Source organism: Polyergus mexicanus, unplaced genomic scaffold, assembly GCF_030449975.1.
Source record: "Polyergus mexicanus isolate NDT 795.1 unplaced genomic scaffold, iyPolMexi1.0 SCAF_21, whole genome shotgun sequence".
Taxonomy (NCBI): domain Eukaryota; kingdom Metazoa; phylum Arthropoda; class Insecta; order Hymenoptera; family Formicidae; genus Polyergus; species Polyergus mexicanus.
The window spans coordinates 3,474,775-3,494,048 of NW_027223341.1; the positions used below are offsets into that span (position 1 = coordinate 3,474,775).

Here is a 19,274-nt window from a genome sequence, read left to right on the forward strand (position 1 = left end):
TTTAATATAACATCGCAGTGTTAGTTATCGCGGTGTCGGTTTCTATCTCAGCTGTTCTATTCGATCCGTTTGCGGTGCCGTAGATGTGCTCTTGAATTATTTTCGGTTTGCACATCGGATTTATGTTAGTTTCTGATAATTTTTTCTTTTCCGTCTTACATTTTTTCTTAGCGTATATAATTGCTATTATGGTAATTATTATTATTATTGTTATTCCTGTGCAACTTGAAGCTACGGGATATATAATGTGTCCGTTAGTAGGGAAATAATTGTTATTTAAGTCTTCGTTTGTGTCGTCAAGTCTTTCGCTTAGGTCCCTTAATTCTGTCGGGTTTCTAATGACTTTTCGCAATTTTATCGGTCTAATTTTGTCCAATGTTTTTTCGTTTCGTTCGTTGTGTATTATCGTAAGATTGTAGTCTGGTAGCTTTGTCTGTACGATCGTTATTATCGCGGGCTTTTTCGTCCGTATTATGACGTCTTGTGTTGTTAGTTTACATTTTTCTTTTAATTCTTGCGCGTAATCATCGTATGTATACGTAGGCTTAGGCGGTTGCGACAACGTCGTCGGTAATGTTGCTCGGTGCCCGTAAATTAATTCGAAGGGTGTGAACCCTGTCGCCGTGTGCGGTGTTGTATTGTACGTAAACATCGCGTACGGAATCCATTCGTCCCAATCCGTTTGATCGGTATTTATATAATGTCGGAGGTATTCGGCTAGCGTTCGGTGAGATCGTTCTAGCACTCCGTTGCTTTCCGGATGATACGCGGTTGTTTGAATCTTTTCGATTTTTAGTAGTTTACATGTGTTTTTAAATATTTCACTTAAAAAATTTGTTCCTTGATCCGTTAATATTTTTTCTGGGATACCATGTTCAAAGATTATTTTTGTCGCGAATTCTTTTGCGATTGTCGCGGCTTCCTGGTTCGGTATCGGAATTGCTTTACTAAATTTTGTTAGATTATCTTGGAACGTTAAAATATATTTATTTTCATTATTACTAATCGTTAGTGGACCTACGATATCTAAAGTACATTTTTCAAAAGATTTGTCGGCAGTGTCCGTTATTATTAGCGGTGCCTTAATTTTTCGCGATAATTTGTTTTTTTGACAAAATTCGCATTTTGTTATATAGTCTTCGACATCTTTTGTCAATCCTCGCCAATTGTGCACTAGGCGAATTCGATTAATCGTGCGTTCTTTTCCTTGATGCCCTCCCACAGGTGCATCGTGATATTCGTATAGAATGCGTCGCTTCTCGTCTTCCGTGTATTCTCGCGTTATCTTTATGTCGGGGCTCTCATCCTCCTCGACGCTGTTGATATCCGCCACGTGTCGACTTAGTGCGTCAGCGTTTCTGTTCGCTGTCCCGGCCTTGTGGATGATCTCGTAATCGTATTCTTCTAATTTTAGCCTCCATCTAATTAATCGAGATCCAGGGTCGGTTACATTAAATAACCATACGAGCGATTTATGGTCTGTGACTATCGTAAATTTTGTCCCGTATAAGTACGGTCGAAAATGTTTAACGGTCCATACTATTGCTAATAGTTCCTTTTCGGTCGTATTGTAGTTTTGTTCGGCTTTTGCTAGTATTCGACTGGCATAGGCTATTGGTTCATCCTGGCCTATTTTTCCTTGCGGTAATCTCGCTCCGATTGCATAGTCTGATGCGTCGGTTGTTACTATGAATTCCTTTTCAAAATCTGGATATTTTAATAAGGGTGCCGTCATTAATTTTTCTTTGAGCATTTCGAATGCTTGTTGTTGTTCCTGAGTCCACTCGAATTTATTTTCAATAAATTTTCTATAATATCCGGCTAATCCTATAAAAGCTTGAATATCTTTCACTTTTCTAGGCGTCGGGAAATTTCTTCCAGTTTAGACGGATCCGGCGATATTCCGTTTTCCGTAATTATATGACCTAGATATGTCACTTCTTTTCGTAGAATTCGCATTTGTCAGGCTGTAGCTTAAGATTATTTTCTCGCAATCTTCGTAGGACTTCGATGAGTCTCTTGTTATGATCTTGTAAGCTCGCTCCGTAGATTACGATGTCATCTAAGTATACCAAGCATTTTATTCCTTGTATGCATATTAGTATTGAATTCATTAGCCTTTGAAATGTGGCTGGCGCATTTTTTAATCCAAAAGGCATTCTATTGTATTCGTAATGCCCGTGAGGTGTGGAAAAAGCAGTTTTGCCTTTGTCGCCTTCTTCCATCGGAATTTGGTGGTATCCGGATGCTAAATCCAGTGTTGTAAAGTACTTGGCGTTTCCCAGCTGATCTAATATATCTGTTATATTCGGTAGGGTAAATGAATCTCCTATAGTTAGATCATTTAATTTTCTGAAATCTACGACTACTCGTAATTTCGGTTTTCCTGACGCATCGGCTTTCTTAAGGACTACCAATAACGATGCGTTCCATTGACTCGTGCTTGGTCGGATTATTTTATTTCTTAACATTTCTCGGACTTGTCGATTTACTTCCTCTTTATGCTTCTCCGGCAGGCGATAAGGCCGTACATTGACCGGTGAGCTATCTGCTTGCGTTGCAATCTTATGCGCGACGGTATCTGTGCATGTCAGTGGTTCTCCTTCGATATGCATCACGTCGCTAAAATCCTGGCAGATTTCCATTATTGTTTTCTTTTTTTCTTTATTTAAATGTTGTGTACGTAATAATCGTAATACCTTTTCACTACGCGGAATTACTTCCTCTTTCTCTGGCGTTCGTATTACGTTAATTTCTTCTGTTTCACTTCGTTTGATTTCCTCTATACTTACTTGCGGCATTAGCATTTCGATTGTGTTATCCGTTGTATTTATAATGCTGGCTGCACATAGGTAATTCGTAGGTTCTACTAGACAATTACCTATGAATATTCCTGGTATCGTTTCTTCTGCCTTTATCACGCCTATCGTATTCTTGTCAGTAGCGACCTGTATTATAGTTTCGCTACGTGGTTTCAGCGTCATTTTTAGGTAGGAGTAGAGCTTTAAGATATGCTGTCCTACCTTTAATTGTTTTGTTTTATAATTGCAAGTGGCTTGATGTTTTTCGTAGGAAATCGACTCCTAGTATTCACTCATATTCTATCGGAAAATCATCCTTAACAACGTACATAGTGTGCTTGATTCGGCGCTCTCTCAGAGTTATTATCGCCTTAAATTTTCCAAGTGTACATATCTTATGTCTCGTTACGCCGGTGAGCGTTATTTTTTCTTCTTCTATTGACGTTTCGCCTTTTAAATGTTTCACTTTAATTAATGAGATTGCGGCTCCTGTATCGAATAGTAAGTTTATTTTTTCGCGTTTCGCTTCTCGCATTGGTAATGTGACGATGTTCAATCCTGTCTGTATATGCGGCGTATTTTTGAAGTGTGATACTTGATATTCCATTGTAGGTCCATTGATATTCCATTGCGACTTTCTTTCGTTCCTTTCCTCCTCATCGCTACTTTGCGCGGAGTTAAATTTCTTTTTTCCTTGTTCGCTATTCTTGCGGTTTTTATTTTCCGGTCGCGAATTATATTGTTTGATTCGGCTCGATTGATCTCTATTGGGTCGTCCGTGTAGTAACCAACATTCTTCGCGACCACGTCCGGATTTTTTGCAATAGTGGCAATATTTATTTACCGTATTTACGCGCGGTTGTCTATCGGGTTTCGGCAATGAGAATCGATTTGCGTATCGGGTAGTTCGACAATCTCGGCCGTAATGCCCAATTTTTCCGCATTTTTGACATTGCACGTTTATTTTATTTTCTTGTTTATAGGTCGGTGTGAAATTTATTTTGCTTCGCGTACCGGTCGCGGGTGGTCCTTTAACCTTTTCTTCCGCGCTGGCCGCTGCTATTGCTTCTTGCAACGTAGCATATCCTCGCGATCGAACAATTGTTTTAATTTCGTCCTGCAATCCTATCTGGAAATTCTCTAAGGCTTGTTGTTGTATTATTTCCATTATTGCGCGTTTATTATCTACTGTATGATGTCGTCCTTCCATCATTGATTCGTATAGCTCCATGGCTAATTTGTCTGCTCTAAGTCCGTAAGTTCGTGCGCTTTCTCCGTTTTTCTGTTTTAGCGTATTGAATTCAATTTGTAGATGCGTCGTACTCTTTTTACTCGCATAGCAGACCTCTAATTCATTTTTTAATTGTGCGAAGTCTCGAATTTTTCGCGTTTGGAAATCTAGCATCGCTCTGCCTTTTAATTTCGTGCATAATACGACTCCTAATAGCGTTACTTCATCTAACGGGTCGATGTGTTCTACTGCATAGTCGCGCTCAAAAATTCTTGTAATTTTTGGGTGATCCGTCGAATTCCGGAATCATTCCACGAGTCTCTTTTAATGGTAAAAATCCGCGTCCTCTTCGATGTCGTACATCTTCGGGTGTGAACTCGTATATGGTCTCGGTTCTTTCTCCCGGAGGAGTTTTATGCCCGTTGTTTTGTCGGGATTGCGGTCCTCTAATTTTCAAATCGTATATCTCGGCATGCATACTTCTAATTTCTCGTCTAATTTCCTCTCATTTCCCGCAATATTTCTCTAAAGTCGTCGGCTGCTTCGTCCGTTTTTTTCTGCGGTTTGTGTTGAGCTCGCGCGTTTGATTGTGTCGCGTTTCTAATTGCTTCTTCTTGTAATCGCTTAATTCCCTCATCGATATCTTCCGATGTGATGGGTTGCGATGCGGAAGCGTTTGAGTTATACATGTCTCGAATGCGATAGATTTCGTCGGGGTCAAAGATACTTGAATCGTATGATGTTAGTGAGAATTCGCGGCGATGTGTTAGTCTACTAGACGCGCTTATTGATGATTCGACCTCAACATCTAGTTCTATATTGTTCGCTATTAAACTGTTATTTAATTCGCCAAATGGAAATTCGCGTTCGATTACAACGTTTGCTCCGAGTTCTGGTTCGGACAAATTCTCGCTTGAATTTAATGCGCTTAGATTTCTTCGTACGTTATCGCGTATATCCCGGAGTGCTTCTACTGCTACTCTTATAGGGCTTACTGCGCTATTTATAATGGCTCTATTCGCTGGTTTGCTAAATAGCCACGATTTATTCGCTACGCTTTTCTGTGGTGCGTTTCGGTTTTCCAACATTCACGCGTTTACAAATTTTGATTTCTCAACTTACAATAATACGATGAGCAGCATTCTCTCGTTCGATGTCGACCGTCGGGCATTGATCGTCGCGTGCCGTTGAGATAGGTCGGTGTGCCTTCTCAGGTTGCGCTTTTCGTCGTCGCCTCGATATACCGGGTGTCTCGAAGTTCCTGCTAGACTTCCTTTTCCCTCGGTTGTAGGTGTCGACTGTCTGACGGAGTTATCCTTGCTGTCGCTCGTTCTGTCGATTCCACGGAATTTTCTGCTTCGTGATTATGGACCTTTGCCGGTGTTGATCTTGTTAGAGCTGGCGTATCCCACCGCTGCCACCAATTAATGTTGTGCCTCTAGCCGCTAAGGAAGAGGTCTTTTGAGATTTGTACGCCCAAAGGATTAGGATCCACGCTCGAAATAAGACACTCCCGGACGTTAGGTATAATTTAATATATTTTGCAAGATTTAATACACTTTCACTTATTCGCGATTATAATAGGCGGGCGCGATACGTACGGTACTTCGATAATATTGAGCGATCGAGTTAGCCAGTGAGTCGTCTCGCGAGGTGCATCTCGCGCTTATTATATCTCTTAATTAATTAGGTCGTTGATTGGGGAGGAGTGTGGTGTCCCTGACCGGAGCATGTCTCGTGCTCCGCTTGTCAGTCTGTCTCGTCAGCTGCTTACTCAGCTTCCAAGAACTTGACCGTGATTTCCTTCTCTTTAGTCACGTATCTTACTTTTATTTTATTAATATTCTTTTATTACTTTACTCTTTTCTAATTTTCCTTGATCTCTTTTCTAATTTTCCTTGATCTCTTTTCTAATTTTAATGCTTTGCTTTACTCAGCTCTTTCTTATACTCTTCTGTGTCACTTTATTGTTTTATTCTTTAATATATTAAGAAACTGGTCGGGTTACGACAGGAGGATAAAGGACTTCTTCCCTTTTTGGAATAAGGTTTTGCCAAAATACGTAGTGAGGTTTGATAAATTTCCTCCTCGCAATCGACGGAGCTAGGATTTTCTCAACAAGGTTTGGAAATTTCCCTCCGAAATCCTAGGATTATTCCCTTCTTGAGAGGATTGGTAATTTCTCTTTTCGAGGGTTTTTAAATTAATTAAATTTTTAGGAGAGGGTTGGTAACTTCTCCCTCCAGGAATGGTTGGATTCATTGGATTTTCAGGAGAGGTTTGGTAGTTTCCCTCTCCAAGGATTTTTGAATTGTTTATTTTTTTCATTTTTCCTCTCAATTTTAATTTTTATCTCGTTTTCGTTTTTAATTTTATTCTTATTTTTATTTTCTTCTTTATTTAAAGTTGTTTCTTCGTCTTCATAATTGATTTCTTGGATAATAGTTTTTTCTTCATCTTCATTTTCACTCTTATTTTCAATATTCATATAATTTTCATAATTGCGTTCATTATGTATAAATGTTCCGTTAGTGGTTTCTTCTTTTTCCTTATTCAGAACTTCGGTCTTTGAATCATGGTTATCTAATAATTCGCTCAATGGTTTTAAGCGCAAGGTCGGAACATGTATTTCTGCCTCTTCATCTAAAGTACTGATAACATTTAAATATGCTTTTCCAGAAACATTTTCTACGATGGTATCTCCCAAATAAATTCCATGTGCTATTTTTAATCGTGGTATGTAGCCTTTTCGTATTTCTGGATTTTCTATTCTTACATAAAATAATGATTCGGATTGCGGAGCTATGATAATGGCTTCAGGCGATAAGAAAGGTATGTTGATTCCGGAGACATCCAAGTGTCCTTGTGCGTAATCTATTTTCGATGAAGTTTGTTTAAGAAATCGTTTCTTAATATGCCGGATTGTGAAATTGGAAAATCGTTAGATACAATATGGAATATAACCGGTATTTCAAAAAGAGTTAATGTAATTTCACCTAAGGTGTACATAGGATAATTATTTATACCGTTCAACTTAAGGATATTAGTGTAATTAATATTTATTTCTTCGGGAACCAGATTTTCCTTAATTATATTTGGTTCAGAACCCGAGTCTAGCATAAAAGTTATACTAATAGTTAAATTATCGATGTTGATTGAACGATAGGCACGCGACTATGTTTGTCGAGGTTTCCTTATGGTAAGTTCTGTCCTTGTCTATTTGGCTACCTGAGTTTTGGGCGGGTGCGGCTCTCGTTCGGACCCCTGTTGTGCATCCGACGTCGAGGGGCCATTGTAGCTTCCCTGATTATTTTCTTTTTTCCGAAAGTTACTGACATGGCGTAGTTGACAATTTTCGAGAAGATGACCTTGTTTTTTTGCAATAGCGGCAGAATAAGGAATTCCTGGATCCCGTATGCTGGTTTAGTTTCGATCGGCAATCTTTAGCAATGTGTCCGAAATTGTTGCAGATTTGACAAGTTACACGAATCTTATTTTCTGTATAACGTTGCTCATTTTGTTTCTTTCAGCAATTGTTTGCAGAATGACCGGGTCTTTCGCACCATTGGCAAATTACTGAGATTTTGTTGTTATTTGTTGTATTATTCTATCGGCAGGATTTTGCATCATAACCAGATTTTAAGCATAATTGACAAGTTATTATTCTTCCTTGAACTACGTTTATTGGTCAGCGAAGTTGTGGATCACGGAAGCGGCATTTTTCTGCTCCATGCCCACGTTTTTTTACAAATTTGACAAACTAGAATCGCGGTTCCTAAATCAATCTGGTTGTTAACTTGTTGAGACGTTTGTAAATATTTCCTACAGTTATTACCCACGTGCCCTTCCTTATAACAGATTTGACAGATTTCCTTTAGGCTGTTAGGTTTCTGTCTACCTGAAACGCTATCTGTTCCCTGTCGTAAATCCGTCATTTTTCGGAGCTCTCTCTCTATCCTTAAAGCATCGGCTGCAGTTTCTTGTACATCTAATAAGTTTCTCGCAACTCGTTGCTCAATTTCTGGTTTTAGCTCTAATGAAACACTTGCACATGTCTTTTTCCAATGACGCTTTAATATTTTGGTCAGATAATACGTTTCCTGAACTTCTATATGCTTCTAAAATTTGTTTTCCGAGAATTTTTACTCTATTTGCATATGTAATTACATCTTCATCCCCCTTTTGATATATACACCCCAATTCCCCTTGTAATTGATAAACATTTTTTGGTGGTCCATAAATTTGCTTTAAGAATTTAGTTAATTTGGAGACGCTATTAAAATCTTGGTCTTGTATAGTTCGGCGAGCTTCACCTATTATCCTAGTTTTTATTATTTTATTAAACTGTGATTCGGTCTCACTAGGCAATATAGATTTCGCTTCTTCACATCCTTCAATAAAATAATTTAAAGGAATGTTTTGACCGTCAAAATAAGGGACGGCTTCGACCGCGTATTTCAAAGTAGCGAAAGGATTATTTTGAGTCATGTTGCCGCCGGTACCGCTCGAGCCTTCCTTTCTTTCAGATTTATCGAATTCAGGTATAATAGTCTTATCGCAAGAAACGGCGAAGTTAGTTTCGCTAAACCTTTTTTCGAAATCTTTTTCAATTATCGTTCCGTCTAACGAAAAATTAATACCAGTAGTAGTAGATTTTTTAGGAGTAGAAATATTGTGTTTCTGATGTATTAGATTTTGTTCGATTGTATGTTTCCTGAGCAAGTTGAAAATTTCGTTCTACTTCGTCTTTATCAGCTGTACCTCTTGTCCCTTTACTCATTCCAGTTTAAAAGACCGCACATTACAATCCCGGACGAGCCCCCAAAATTTTAAGAACAGTATGTTACGTCCAGACTCGAGAAAGGATGAGTCAGTGGAAGGGCGCAACCACTATTTTTATGATCCCGAAGTTAAACGTCTCGAAGCGTTAGAATCGGGTCGAACGAACTTGACAGTCCGAAAATCAAGTAAACGACCGTTAGGGTCGCTTTTACTCTGTTTTTCAGAAGTTCGCTCGGCGGTCCCTTTTTGGTAAAAGAATTTAATCTCTATTACATGGGATGGGACCAGATGCGATCTTTTGACTGGAGAATGAGAGGGGTTAATAAAGATTGGCGCACGGTTATCTTCAGATACCTCTTAGTAAAACTGCGCGTGAGAAAACCGCGATTATAACATCAGAAGAGACGGCCGAATTCACACGTATGATTTTCGGGCTTATGAATGGCCCTGCATATTTTTCGAAAGCCATGCATCAAGCATTAGGACCCCTGCGAGATAGCGTAGTTTTATTTTATCTAGATGATATCCTAATTCCGGGAACAAGTTGGGAGGATCTTAAGCCAAAGTTAAAATCCGTATTTGAGGCATTACGAAAAACCGGTCTAACGATAAAACTCGCGAAATGTAAATTTTTGTATCAAACGGTGGCGTATTTAGGGCATGAGATCTCGGCAAATGGCATCGCTCCGGGACTTAACAAGGTAGGCGCGATAAAAGATTTTCCTTCACCACAAAGCGTCCACGAGGTACGCCGATATCTGGGACTCACGAGTTATTTTAGAAAATTTATACCGAGATTCGCACAAATTGCCGAGCCGCTACATTACCTTTTGAAAGCAAATGTAGAGTTCGAATGGAAGGAGCCGCAACGTATCGCATTCGAATTATTGAAGTCAAAACTTATCGAGGGGCCCGTACTTCAACTATTTAACCCTCATGCCGAAACGGAGTTGCATACTGATGCAAGCTCATCAGGGTTGGCAGCTATGTTGATGCAGAAAGATGAGGCGGGAAAATTACGATTAATTTACGCGATAAGTCGACGCACAAGTATCCCCGAGAGTAATTACCATAGTAGCAAATTGGAGTTATTGGCAATAGTCTGGGCGGTTTCGCGATTACGTACCATGCTTGCGAATATTCCGTTTACGATCGTCACCGATTGTCAGGCATTGTGCTATATGAGCACGCAAAAGACGTTGAATCCACAAATGGTTCGGTGGAATGACCTACTCAGCGAGTATGATTATAAAATTGTACACCGACCGGGCGTACGACTCGCTCACGTAGACGCGTTAAGTAGAGCGCCCGTCGAGAATCATGATAGTCTCGAAAATCTATCTGTAATGTCAATCAATAACGAGAAAGATACCGTGAGAATGTATCAATATATCGATAGCGAGATACTCAACAAGAAAAAGATTTTAGAGAAGCCTAAAAACCAACGTACTAAACACGAGCAAAGTGCCGTAACCGATTTTTCGCTGGTAGAGGGAATCGTGTATAAAATAAGAAATGATCGTTTACTGTATGTAGTTCCGAGAGCAATGAGAAAAAGTCTCGTTGTCCAATTTCACGATTTAAAAAGTCATCAAGGCATAGACCGTACCGTATCCCGAATAATGGAACATTATTATTTCCCTCGAATGAAGTCGTATGTGAAACGTCACATCCGCGCCTGTTTACAATGTATCGCGAGTAAGGCGGTACCGGGTAGGCAAGCTGGGGAATTGCATCCTATTACCCCAGGACATAGGCCCTCCGCTGTCATACATATAGACCACCTAGGTCCTTTTGTAACGAGCTCCCGTGGAAACAAATATGTATTTGCGATAATAGACAATCTTACGAAATTCGTGATAATTCGTGCGGTAAAAGATACGAAAACTGCAAGTGTCGTGCGTATCCTTGACGAGGTTGTTCAGGAGTACGGTGCTCCAACGAGAATAGTTTCCGATCGAGGAACGAGCTTTACGTCGAGCGTATTCGAAGCGTTTTGCAAAAAGCATGGGATCCGGCACACTTTAAATTCGCCGCGTCATCCCCAAGCGAATGGGCAGGTCGAAAGATTAAACGCGACCTTAATACCTGCCATTCAAAATAATCTTGTCCAGAATGATGGAAGAGATTGGGACAAAAATATATGTAAAATACGCAACGATTTAAACGAGATGAAAAATGCAAGTACGAGTAAGAGTCCGTTTGAACTCGTATACGGTTATGTGCCTAGACGCGATGAGGGCGAAGTAAGGAAACTAACGTGTGATAATGAGAGTACGTATAGTAATCCGAGTAAATTACAACAAGAAGCGAAACGTAAAATCGCAATAGAACAGGCTAAAATGAAAATTCGATATGACGCGAATCGAATACGTAATGTAGAGTTTGATGTAGGTTGCCTTGTTTATATGAAGACTGCACCGATTGCAACGGGTGAGTCAACAAAACTACAGTTAAGATATCGAGGTCCTCTAGTCATTGTGCGTAAATTATCGAGCGATACGTATCTCGTTAGCGACTTAAGCGATAACGTGCCAGGCCGGCGCTATGCGACAACAGCCCATGCAAGCCAACTAAAACTATGGGAAGCCGAAAGAATCGAGTCGGACGACGATGGCAACAACGACGAGAATAGAATGTCTTAAAAATAATTGTCAGAACGCTAATGTAAGTATGAATGCAATAGAAGAGAGTGAATTACGAAGGTCGACACGAATTAAGAAAGCACCTCAGAAACTCAAGGATAATGAGCTTAATAGTTAGACGCTCGAGGACGAGCTTGTACAAGCATGGCCGAGTGTTAAAGCATGTAGAATAGGATTTCAAATTGTCGCGTAAGATGGCGGACGAAGGCAATTGTAAATGCCATGCGCAGTTATCGAAAGAGGTGTTCGAGAGTCGCGTCGTGGCAAGTGCGTAGAATCGTTACTTTTGAGCGGAACCGGTAATAAAAAAGTGTGTGTCGTACCACGCGGTTGAGAGAGTGTGTATGTGTGGAGAACCCTGTCTCGACGGTCGAGGGCTTATCCAAGACATTGTGTGATTGAGTCAGGAGAATTTTGTATATTCGTTATTCGTATATGTAAAAGGTGTGCTCTGGTTCCTCAAACCCCACACTTATTTAAATAAAAGTATTTAATTGCTTCTCTCGCACGAAAGTATCGGCCATTACTAAGGTCATTACCACGTTTATTAAACCGTATCCACCATCCTACGAACGACGAGAACAATTGCTAGAGTCGAGCACATGCAACGGAGAAGAGACTTTAACAAAATTTAAATTAGAATATAAATTTATTCATAATAAATTAAACTACTGTGGTGTACATTGTATCAAATGATGAGAATAATTTATTTTAATATGGGTGTGTGTGTGTGTGTGTGTGTGTGTGTGTGTGTGTTTGGTTGTTTGCGGTTCTTACAATCGTACGGAGGACATCAGTCAGAATAATGAGGCAAGATTCTATTATTAATATTGAATTTCTGACTGGTTATTACAAAATATCTGTTAGGAAAAGAAAATAAAACAATTTGTGTGAGTGAGAGTGAGTAGGAATATTAGGAGGTTGATTTCATAATTCTAGGATTGGTATGAGGATTCGTCATCGAGATCTGGACAAAGAGTTCATGACAGAACTCTTCCAGTGCTCTCTCGAATTCGTCGTATTCAGGAGGGAAAGAAAGGAGAGGGAGTGGAGATTGATAGCAGGATTCGTCCTTCAAATTAGGGAGTTCGTTGCAGAAATCCTGCACTGCCTTCTCGAACTCGTCTAATTCTGAAGGAGGAGAAGGAGGGGGGGGGGGTGAATTTTCAAGGATGATCGTTGACAACGAGGAGAACGATCGGGGGGAAAGCGGCAGTTCAGGAGAAGATGGTTTTGAAGGATATATTGGGGAGTAGCTAGGGGGGAAGTCAATGACTGTTTCTGTGTGTGTGGTGATTGTGTAATTACTACTACTACTGTTGGCTAAGGTTGATTTAAAATTTACGGAAGTTCGCGTCTTCTGACTCGCGGAACGGACCCTTGCGGTAGCGGTTTGGAATTTGTAAGTTTTTCCCGATCTGGTTCTCACTATGGGCGATGACAACGTTATTCATTGCGGGAATAAAAATATAATTAAATTGAATTATTAGAGACCTACTTTCGTCGCTAGCCCTTAATTGGTAGGTTGAGTAAACTTGTCGTCCTTCGCTAAGATGTAATGCTGTGCGGGTGCCGAGTTGCCCTGGAGACGACGCCAAGATGAGGACACTGATGTTGAACTGGCCACTCTTTGAATTTTTTCTCTTAATGCGCGCACACGAGACTAATTGCCCGGCACTGATTGAGGTCGACAGAAATGACTGAATGAACGAATGAATCTATTGTATCAATGAATCTCTGAATCTAAGAATGCCGAATTTATGAACGCTCGAATCTATGAATGCTTCAGTCTTACGAGTTCTTTCTTTTATATAACCCTTTTTTTGAGGGCGTCTTCTAATTTTTAGAGTGGGATCTTTCAAAACTTTAACGAATTAAAATTATGCAAAAGTAGGGATTCTTCAAGATTTTAACGAATTAGAATCGTGCCAGTTGTTATAGCCCGAACAGGCTATACACGAATTATTAAATATATTATTCTAAATACATATTATTTTATATGATTGCTCAACGTGTAACGCGAATACAGATCACGTTACGAGCGTTGACCGAACAAAGCGCTGACAACGCGAGCCACGCGCTAAGCCCGAGCGACCGTGCAATCATTTCATTGCGAAAACGCGGAAATCAGGGCAAGCGGAAGAAGGACATTGCGAAAATGCAACATAGAAGTCCTACTTAAAGGCGAAATAAAAAGGAATAAAGAAATTGCGAAAGTGCAAGCAAAGAAGTCCTACTTAGAACTTCTTAGCTTGCATCCGGATATTGCCAAAATCAAGCGACACGACGCACAGCCTTGTCGCTAAACGACCCCCTCCCGGGTAGCCAAAGGGAGTTAATAAAAAGGCCCACCGCTAACGAATGGCGGGCAGTCTTGATCATTAATTAATATTACGCGGGTAGTCACAATAACTACCAAACGGGCAGTCTTCACCATTAATATTACGCGGGCAATCTTTATTCCTTTACGCGAGCTATATCTCTAACAACCGCGAGTGTCAAAACGAGTATCAATAATTATTATAATATTAAATAGCCACGCAGTCGGCAGAAATATATACGAAGAAGCGAGAGGCGAGTCTCGAGACCGAAACTCGACTCTAGACACGCGCACGTTAAGATATCCGTTATCGTGATACGCGACGCGAGCGAAAGTGCGGGAACATTGTAATCAAGTCACAAATAAAATAGATATTAATATATTTATTTAACTGAAAAGGTGTCATTTTAAACAAATAACAAAAGTGAAGTTCTCATGCGGAGCCCGAATTCCCAAATTCCTTCCGGCAAACGATCCCAACTACCGTGCCTCTCCGGAGGCACAACACAGTGTCCTCATTCGGCAGGGGGTGTCTCCTATTTTCGTATTTTTACCCGTGCTGATCGTCGCTTGGTGATTTCGATATTAGTTCAAAAGTTCTTTAAACATTAGCCTTTCCGGGGAAACCTCGCGCACATGATCTGATTAGAAAAGGGTCTTACTTCCTTATAATTATTTTTGTCAACGTTGATGCAACTGTGTTTATTACTTGTCCGTTAGAAAATTATTATCAGTATTAATGCAGCTGAGTTTATTAAACATTTTGTTAAAAGTTCTTGTTATCTCGTTGTTCTTCCGCCGGAAATTCTATTGCAAGGGGTAGCTGTTATTTTTTATTTATCTCGAGACCGGCATGGTTTCCATCACCGATTTCCTTGCGTCTTTCCCACGGATACTCGTGGATATAGTTACTGACAAATGACGGTGTTTAAAAGAAACGTATGGCACAAGATGCTTTGTTTAATGAACGGTTCGTTCTTATCACCAACTGACGATCGTTACCGCAACGTTGCGGAAGAAAGGAATCGTGGAGTTGCCAGGATGTAACAAAAGTTAGCCGGACATTTTGTAATTTTTAGTCTAATCGATTAAATAAGGGCTTATTCAATGCAGAATCGTTAGGTGGTCACAAATGCTTTATTTACAACGTTTGATGGTCCATAATTTATCCAAGTAAAAAAAAACCATGTGCGGTTAGGTAGTGTGGATGGCTAACTGGAAGCTGTAAAGCTAGTCGAACCAATATATTATTTATCAACCAATTTTGTTCAAATTGGTCTTAACTGAAAGACAATCGTTTGGTGGTGATTGGTAGTCTAATTACAACGTTTGGTAGTTAATTATTAGGCTACCACGATTACAAAACCATGTGCGCTGACCTTGTGCCTGCGCGTGCCTTCGCCGTGTAATGCTGATATTACATTCATACGACAAAATGTTTGTCGATTGGCAATCAAATGGAGAATTTCTAGAGTCTCTATCGAAATTTTAAGAATTCTCCATCTGATTGCCAATCGACAAACATTTTGTTGTATGAATGTAATATCAGCATTACACAACGAAGGCATGCGCAGGCGCAAGGTCAGCGCACATGGTTTCGTAATGGTAGCCTAATAATTAACTACCAAACTTTGTAATTTATTATAATTAAATTATTTACATTATATATTAAATATTACATATTTTAATAATAATTTGATATGCAAAATTACCATCTTTTACGATATGTATATCTTCTGTTCTTGCGAGATTGAAGGAACATTCGCGTTAGTAAGATATACGGTACTTCTGCCATTAAACACAATACGTAAGCGCAAACGTAATTAATCATCAAGTATCCTATAAACATAGGAATCTAAAAATTTGTTATGCCTCCGGAGAGGCACGGTAGTTGGGATCGTTTGCCGGAAGGAATTTAGGAATTCGGGCTCCGTCCGAGAACTTCACTAACTTTATTTAAATAATTCAGACACTTTCCACATTAAATGAATAGATAAATATCAGCTTTATTTGTGGTTTGGCTTATTTACAATGTTGCCGCACTCGCGTCGCGTATCGCGATAGCGGATATCTTGTCGTGCGTGTGTCTAGAGTCGAGTTTCGGTCTCGACCCAGTGAGCAATAAGTAATCAAAAAGAATTCTTAAAGTACTCAGGTTTAAGAATTGGACATCCAACAATACCATCTAAATGATAAGATAATGATGTCAATAAGTCCTCTAATGCATCGATTGTAGAAGAAAAAAAGACATCATATAAATGACATCTTAGAGAATACTACAATCTGACTTCTTATAAATGTCATGAAAATGTTACCATTAAGATGTGTTATTTATATTATTATTTTTACATACTTTATTATATAGAAGAAAAGTACCCAATAATATATATATATATATATATATATAACTTTTTTATTATAAATATATAGAACCTATATATCATACATATTTTAGAAATGTTGTACATTTGAATAACACAAAATTTTTTTGTGTTTACATATAAAAATAAAAAAATTAATACTGGTGTATGTAATACACAGGACTGTATGTATATCAGCACCTCAGAGGTAAATTGTCTTCTTCTTCTTCTTCTTCAGCCTGTAGACGTCCACTCCTGAACATAGGCCTCTTCCTTCTCTTTCCAAGTCGTCCTATCCTGGGCGGTCTGGATCCAGTTTTTGCCCGCATGGCGCTGGATGTCATCTCGCCATCTTAGTTGTGGTCGGCCAACGCTTCTTCTGGATTCTCTAGGTCTCCACTGCATCAGTGTTTTCGTCCATTTGATGTTATCTTTTGCGACGTGGCCTGCCCATTGCCACTTCAGCCTCGCCCCTCGCTCCACCACATCTGTGATTCTTGTTCTCCTTCTGACCTCTTCGTTTGGTATATGGTCCCTCAAGCTGATTGCCAACATGGCTCGCTCGATGACTCTTTGGCAGACTCGGAGACGATTTGCGCTGCTCACTGTAAGGGTAGCAGTTTCAAGGCCGTATGTCGTCACCGGTAGGATGCAGGTGTCGTGAACCTTTCTCTTGAGGTTTGTGGGGACTCTAGGGTTCCTCAGAATGTAGCTGAGTTTCCCGAACGCTGCCCAAGTTAAGCCTATTCGCCTGGTGATCTCGGCTGTTTGGTTTTCTTTTCCAAGCTTGATGTTGTGTCCCAGATATACGTATTCTTCGACTATTTCTAGAGTGTGATTGTCAATAGTGACAACCATGTTCTTCGGACTCATGATCTTGGTCTTCTAGAGATTTATTTTTAGACCAACAGCTTGTGAGGCCTCCTTTAATTCCTGGAGCATGCTCTCGAGTTCCCCGGCGCCGCTACTTATGAGGATGATGTCATCTGCAAATCGCAGGTGGTTCAAGCGCTTCCTATCTATGTTGATGCCATTCTGTTCCCATTTCAGGTTCTTGAAGATGTTCTCTAAGGCCAGGGTAAACAGCTTAGGCGAGATGGTGTCCCCCTGTCTAACACCCCTCCCGACCGGTACCTATCCCGTGACCCAATCTTGACATGTAGCGTGGCGTGTTCGTAGATATGCCTGATTAAGTTGGAATATCTGGAGTCAATGCGTGCGTTATCCATCGCTCTCAGCACTGCCCAGGTCTCTATGGAATCGAAGGCTTTCTGGTAGTCCACGAAAGCTAGGTGCAGTGGCACGTTGTATTCCGTGCACTTTTCAATTAGTGTGCGTACCGCTTGAGTATGGTCGATCGTGCTGTAACCTTTTCTAAAGCCTGCTTGCTCGACGGTTGGTAGAAGTCGAGTCTCTGGCTAAGGCGATTTGTAATGATCTTGGTCAACAGCTTATAAAATATTGAGAGTAGACTGATCGGCCTATAATTTTCCATATTTGTGCAGTCGCCTTTCTTGAAGAGCAGAATGACCTCTGCGTTCTGCCATGAATCCGGAATTCTCCCTTCGTCGAGACATTTGTTGAGCAAAATCAGAAGTGCCTTCTCCAGAATCTCTCCTCCCGCTTTCAACATTTCGCTCGTAACGAGGTCCTCTCCTGGCGCCTTGCCGTTCTTCGTTTGTCTCAGGGCTTCTCTTAATTCCGGTCCGTCAATTTGCTGCAGCTCCTCTGACCCTACGTTTTGGACACTTCGTCTTGGTTCAGCCCGTTGATATTGTTGGACTGAGCTGTATAGCCCACGATAGAAGTTTTCAATAACTGCTGCGACTTGGCCCCTATCGGTGACCACTTCGCCGCCCTCATTCCTCATCCTGTGGATTACCAGCCTTCCCCTTGACATATTGGAGCGCAAGACTTTCATGTTAACGTTGTCCGCAATGGCTTCGTTGATTTGTTGCGTATTGTAGGCTCTGTGATCCCTTCTAATTGCCTTTTGCACAGCCTTGTTGAGATCTCTGTATCTTGGTGAGTCTCTGTCAGTGTTGCTCCGCTCTTCAATAAGTCTCTCAGTGTCCGGGCTGATTTTTGGGTTTCTTCGTGGGCGAAGTGAGCATACTTGTTTCACAGCAGTTCGGATGCTGCGCGTGATCTTACTTGTCAGCTCCCTGAGCGGCAATTCTTTCAGATCCTCGACTGGACAAAGCTTTCTCTTGATGTAGGTGTTATACTCTTCTTTCTTCCCCTTTAGCTCAGCCATAGTTGGTCGTATTTTCTTCTCCATTAACCTTTTTCGCTCTAGGCGAGTGTCTACTTGTATCTTGGCCCGCACCAGTCTGTGGTCGCTGCCAGTGTCAAAACGGTTCAAGACTGCCACATCAACACAAATGCGTTTATCAGTGACCAGAACGTAATCAATTTCATTTTTGGTGCTGTTGTCTGGGCTTGTTCATTTTCTCTTAGGATGCTTTTTGAAGAAGGTATTCATGCAGTAGATTTTTTCTTTGCTGAAGAAGTTCATCATTTCTTGCCCACGCTGGTTTCGTTCCCCCAACCCGAAGGTGCCGATGTACGGAGGGTCCGTTTGGGTCTTTTGTCCAATTTTTGAGTTGAAGTCGCCCGTCATTATAGTGAACCTCGTTTTTTCGGCGCTCTTTGCTGTTGTCAGGTCTTCTAAGAATTTTTCATGTTCTTCGTCCATAGAGGCTGACGTGGGTGCATATGCCTGTATTACCTGAATATTGCACTTGCTGTTCAGTTTCATCACAAGGTAGAGTACCCTCGCCGATATCGCTCTGGTCTTGGTCACGAGGTGTTTGATCTTTTTATTTACCAGTAGGGCCACGCCGCCAACGTGTGCATTCACATCTGAGTTTTTCTGGAAGAGAACATGTCCAGATTTCAGGGTGGTGACCATTTCGCCCTTCAGTCTGGTCTCACTCAAACCGATGACGTCCCATTTGATCTTGTTCAGTTCCTCCTCCAGCATGGAGAGATGTTCTTCAAGTCTCATTGTGCGGATATTGTATCCAGCAATGTATAGTGTCTTGTTATTTGTTTTCTTTTTCCCTATTAGTCGAGCCTTTGCCTTCCCCAGAATCCTCGAGGCAGACTGTCGTGACAGTGCGAGATTTTGAG

At 40.7% G+C, this 19,274-nt stretch overlaps 1 long non-coding RNA gene and 2 pseudogenes across 2 annotated transcripts in view; 1 reads left to right on the plus strand and 2 right to left on the minus strand.

Annotated features, from left to right (window-relative positions):
- LOC138942189 (uncharacterized) overlaps positions 1 to 19,274 on the plus strand; it is a 351,185-nt pseudogene that overhangs the window by 172,461 nt on the left and 159,450 nt on the right.
- Positions 1 to 19,274, minus strand: part of LOC138942007 (uncharacterized) — a 166,321-nt gene that overhangs the window by 142,317 nt on the left and 4,730 nt on the right. The window lies entirely within an intron of this gene.
- Positions 1,935 to 8,812, minus strand: LOC138942138 (uncharacterized; annotated as a pseudogene).